The sequence below is a fragment of the Ixodes scapularis genome, unplaced genomic scaffold, assembly GCF_016920785.2.
Source record: "Ixodes scapularis isolate PalLabHiFi unplaced genomic scaffold, ASM1692078v2 PGA_scaffold4__175_contigs__length_147842914, whole genome shotgun sequence".
NCBI classification, from domain to species: Eukaryota; Metazoa; Arthropoda; class Arachnida; order Ixodida; family Ixodidae; genus Ixodes; species Ixodes scapularis.
In genome coordinates, this window is record NW_024609879.1 from 20,300,602 (window position 1) to 20,306,601 (window position 6,000).

The following is a 6,000-nucleotide window of genomic DNA, read 5'->3' on the forward strand; positions in this document are numbered from 1 at the left end:
TATAAACATGGTGACTGGGGATAACGTTCTTTATTAGCGGTGCAAAAATGTCCGAAATGCTTCGAGATCATCTCGCTGTTTTTCCCGGGTTTGGCAGAACTAGTAAACCCGTTGAGCCGAATCTGACGAAATTCATTGAGTGGCATTAATAAAACAGGCTGTCTCTTCACACTGTGCGTACTTCATGTCATTTTGATGCGAGACGCTTAATATTCCCGGTGCAGACAAGGTTTGGCGAAATTCTCGTGAGTCAATACGTCACAGGTTTCGCGCGTCAAACTCCACGTGTGAACAGGCCGATGTCGCGAAATCTTGGTTTCGCTAAACTGTGGCGCGTTGAAGACATACATCATTTGAATAAGCCTTTAAAAGTAAAAAGAGGGTGAATACAGTTATTATTTTAAGCACAGAAAATAAATCTGTATATCATAACTAGCACCGACGCGCTATTTGCTTCGGGTGCAATGCAGTAGGGAGTAGATTTATTGATTTTTTTTTTGATAACACTCATTTCAATGTGTAATGAGTAAACACAAAAGAATCGCTATTGATTGGGTAACGATAAACCTCACTTGAATTTGTAATGAGTAAACTCAAGAGAATTGATATGGAGTGGGTAATGATAAAACTCATTTAACGATGAGTTTCTTATGAGTTTCATTTGACTCTATAAAAACACATTAGAAGCTCAATTGAAACTCATTGTTCATTTTTGTAAGGGACTATATCTGCAGCTAATTTCATTGCCCTAGCGCTTGTCATTAAAAACATATTTGTGCTGAAAAATGTCAATTTTAGGGCAATATTTGGAGGGATGAAAAAAACAAAGTAGTGCAAATACCAAAAAAGTGTATCGTTACATCCTGCTCCACATCATATTGGAACCGTGTTATCTTTAATGGATCGTTCATAAAACATGAACTAGCGGAGCAAGTGAGGGTCCGCGCCATCATATTCGCAACGCTACAAATGCGCATGAACAGTAAAAACCAACACATACATAATGTCAAATGAAAGAGGATTGCATTGCCTTTCGATTGACATCAATCCCACAAAAACGTATTTAAAAGGAGATGAGTAATGACCTGCCAAAAAGTGCCTAAACTGCCACATTCAGTGGGACCGTTAATGCACGTGTTAGGACGCCCGAATAAAGGTAATCCGTTGGAAGTCTTGCGGATGTCCCATATGGGTTGTGGGACATCGGAATCTTTTTGAGATATCCCTGGATGACTATGTGTTATCTGGGAAAGCCCTAGACTGCCTTTCTTGGTGCGATAAACAAAAAAAAAAAAAAGATTTCTGGTTCAGAGTAATTTTTAAAACTTGTTTAAAAATGAGAATGCGACGCAAGCGGTCGACCGGTCATGTCCCCTTGCGTCGCCTCGGCAAGAGAAGTCTTGTGTACTGACTTTCGCACACTCTACCTTCGCCGAGAAATGTTTGCGCGTTGCAAGCATTAAGTTGCCGGTGATCGTTGCCCACCTTATTTGGTTTTTGAAACCAAGTGGAATGTCATCCCGCACTGAAAATCGCAATCGCCAGGACGCCGCCGACGTCGCGCTCACGACGCCGCCAAAGCAGCCGCAGCCATGGTCCGGGGATCCGCCATTTTCTGACAGTGCTCGCCTTGGCTTTAGCCAACTTCTCATCACAAAGCCTCCTTGGGGGAGCGAAGACTCTTTGCGTACGCACGCAATATCCGAAAAATAGCGTACGCTAAAATAGCGCGCGGAAAGCGCAAGACGTGGTTAGCGTTCAGCGCATGCGCCGTAGCGACGACGCTATTCTTTGCGCACACAGAGCTTTAGCACGCGCCATTCTAAAACTTCCTGATAATGGAAAACGAGGGTGTTGGTGAATAGGTACGTATACACGAAAGGATAAAGCATCAAGGACAGGAACGGAAACAGAACTTCGTTGTTCAACTGAATTACTTTATAAAGGACGGGGACGGAAACATAACTTATTTTTTTAATGAACTACATTATAAGATGAAATAATTTTAGACTTGCGGCGACCTCTAATTTGCATGCCCCCTCTCCCCCCCCCCCCCCCCCATGCCATGTTTTAATCACTTTAATTCCACGCGTGACGTCACGCTTCCCGTGAGCGTTGTGGGTTGTTTGAAAATCCCGCGCGAGGTCATATGGCGGTGACGTCATGACCCTATCGACCAATCAGGATTTTCCCGTTCCACACCACGTACAGTGACGCCGACGCCGGCTTTGTGCGACACTAGCTCTTTAAAGGGATACTGAACCAAGGAATTGAGTGTCCATATTAAGGGGCGGACGTTCTTTCCGCGAGGCAGCAGCCGCCGGTGTGTAGCTCACGCAACAAAAATGACGGCAAAGACCTCCATTCGCTGTTAAGATGGCAGTGAAATGTGTGGACTTCGGGCCAAAGGAGAATAAAGACAATTTTTTCACCCACACAGTGGTGTCGGGTGTAAAACGTAAGCGATTAATTGGTCTAACAAGCACGTAGTCTTCACTTGTAGAGATGAAAAGCCTGTCTTTATTCTCCTTTGGCCCGAAGCCATTTTCGTTGCGTGTGTTCGCGCACACCGGCGGCTGCTGGCTCGTGGAACGAACGTGCGCCACTTATTATGGACACTAAATTCTTTGGTTCAGTATCCCTTTAAAGCTATTGCTTTAAAATTACTATTAAAAAATCGTTCAGCCTTTTCATTCTCGTGAAGAAGGAAGACCAGCGGAGCTGTACTCGATACACAGTGTGCTTCTTCTTAGACGTCGTCTGTTTTTCGCGCTGTTTCCTACGATGAATTCCCACCATCGCGCTCAACTATCCATTCTTCTATTAAAGGTGGAAATGTTGCCGCCATCTACGAGCGTCGACGGAAACCATACTGGTTGTGTGCTTGCCGCCGTCGCTTATAGATAGCGGTAGCTGTCCAGGTAGGTTTGTGTCGACATACACGGACACGATCCTGGGGAACCTAGCCCTTAACAGCTCGGCTGTAAAAGACTGACACACTTTGCGGCTTGCGTTCTATCTCGTCGGTGTTTCATTAGCAAACATTACTCCATAATGCTAAACTTATATAACGGAAGTAAGCTGATCTAGTTGATTAAACATTATGGAAGGTACCAGCTGAACGTAAAAAAAAGATAAAGAAGATAGAGGAAAGTGTAAGCTGCCGCTGGACTACCAACTATTTTAGTTAAAACATCTTCAGCTTTTACTAGTTTGCTTTCTTCCTCTTTCTTCTTTGTTAGATCGATTGACGATATCCACTTTTTTTATTACTCCCTCCTTGTATTTCTAAACAACAAGAGATTTGGTTCCCCGCAAGACCATTGTTTTTCTCTTGTCCTGAAAAGTCATAGGGGACTTACATTCATTAGCGAAAGCCAAACAAGTTTTGGAACAAGAACCGAAAAAATGCCATAGCACCAAAGCTTGATGCTGTTGATACAGTTATTCCGGTACAGCACATGACGACGAATGCTCCACAGCCTCCACAAGATAAAGATAAATCCAGAAAGTTCTGAACGCCACGAAGGAACTTAGGTCTTTGCTAACCTGAAACACCAGGTCAATCCAAAGATGAGGGTTGGATCCAACATGCAAGTGTTTCGAGGCATGGATCTTAAGTTATGCGTATCAAACAAGGAAGGGAGGTTTGTGGTTCTTGAATTAGGAACCTATGGAGATAAAACCTGTCAAGCATGACCAAATATTTTGTCCCAGTTGAAGAAAAAACAGCAAAAGCAGCGATAAGCGCCATCCTCACAAGAAAAAAAACGAAGGAATTATCACCAAGATCAAAGCAGACAGAACCACCAACTGTTGTGTCGGTATCCCACACCGACACAACAGTTAACTTTCGGCATATTGTATACGAGGGGGACACCTGGCAAGCATGTGTAAGAAATAGGCGCTTAATGATCGAGCCCATTTTTCCAGCGAAACTTTTATTTTGTTATCTTTTTATATTGCCACTGTCCCGGTGGCTAGAGTGGAAGGTGTTGTGCCAACATGGCATCACCTGCGGACACTACAAACGTGTGGAGACGGCTAACTCCAAGAGCTCTCTATAGGAAACATTTCTCACGGACCTGCCTGAAGAAACAGTCACCTGACATTGGATTTTTTCTTTACAAAGACATGTAGGAATGAAAGTGCTTTGTGATACAAATAGTACAACGGAAAGCGCGATATCTGTTCAAGAAATGCATAAATAAAAAAATTCCCCACTTTCTTTGTTAAGATCACTTATGAGGTACATATTTCACCCATATTCTCAAATATACTCCTTTTAAATCGGAAAATTTATCGTGTAAGATAAGCTCAGACCAAGTTAAAAAAAAAAGTATAAATCAAATATAACCGCTTTTGCTTAGACTGTTTTCAGGTGAAAGCCCGCAAACTTTTTGCGGCTCATGTTTATGATTTGTCGGGCACAGACCGAAATCAAACTCGTATTAAAAAAAAATAAAAAAAAATTTATTGGGTTTGGGCTGGGCTTGGGCAGTGTCTTTTCTGGGCCCGGTTGAGCCGGGCCTAGAAATTTCGGCCCGTGCAGTGCTCTAGGCTCAGTTATGGCCGCTAGCTGATATGTAAGTTTTTGAGAGTAACAAGACAGCGCGCTCCAATGATGTGCGCTACGGCGATCCGTAGTCACGCGCCTTTCTTCGACATTTACATTGGCTTACTTAGATTGGAGTTTTCTTTTCTCAAGTTAGATTAAAAGACAGTTTGTATAAGTGCCTGTTTGGCAGTTATAACGGTTCCGCCGCATTGCAGCGTTTCCCGAACTTTTCAGGAAGGTAGAACGCTGGGCTGATAGCCTTATACGTTCCTTCTGTTATACCTCATTCAGACGGTCAGCATAAAGGTACCTTTAACATAAGTCCCTTTGCTATCGGCGAATCAGTCTGTGCTTTTGTGTCGCGAGCACACGCCACGCGCGGAAGATCGTGAATTGATTGGCCGCAGAGAATAAAGGTCCCTTATCTAAAGGTACCTTTACGGTCGTGTGAATGGGATATTAGAATACTTCTGGCGTACTGTTCCTCGAGCAACTTTAGAGCACACCAAAGAAAGTGTTCGTCATAGTGAATAGAAGATCAGTTCCCGCGAGAGTCGGCAGGTTGGCTTAATGAGAGTACACTCTTCTTCCTGTTCTTCTTTATTCTACAAAGCGCAGCTCTATTAGCGGCGAGATGTTTTGGTGGCGCCCAATTATGGTTCCACCTTGTGACGTCATTACCTTGCAAACAACAAGTTCGATGGTGTTTGTAAATAGCATGGTGGAAGCTTGAAATCATTGCACTCTGAAAGGAACACTGCCAACACCGTCAAAATTGAAGTTCTTACATTCCTCTTATTTCCGTCGATGATAAATCCTTTTCTGACGTCATAGTCAGCGTTCGGCCAATCGTGGAAGTCCGACCACAGCGACGCTTTCGGTCGCGCACGTCGCCAATTGGCGGTGAGATGTTTTTGTGGCGCCCACTAAGCCTTGGGGCGCAAGCCCCCGCGGTTGTTGCCGCGTGGGAAGTCAACCTCCACCTGCTCGTGGTGCGCCCTGCCAGCTTTATTGCTGCAACGGAGGCTCTGGCGAAAACCCCCCAACCTGGGATGGGGAACCCTAGCACTGGGGTTCCGCATGTGGACGGGGGGGACAAAAAGGGCCTGGGAACCCTAGCTTACCCCATGGAAGCGGAGCCACTGAGGCTGGGTCCATACCAGGGGAAGCTATCATAAAGGTGGTGCCCCTCGTAACTTCCCACGTAGGGAGGTGCCCCCGCATGGTGGCGGGGGTGATCTCCAGGGGAGCCGAGGGATATAAAAGTGATCACTGATCGGCGGGGCTGGATGGTTCATGGTTGCCATTCAGTGACCGTCGGACCCGCTGTGAGACGCACTCATGTCTTAGTAGCGGAGCCGGACAGTGAGTCGAGCAAGTGGGTACTTTTAGTACCACTGGTTTTCCCGGGCCGTTCCACTGGCTGTACAATACAATAGTTG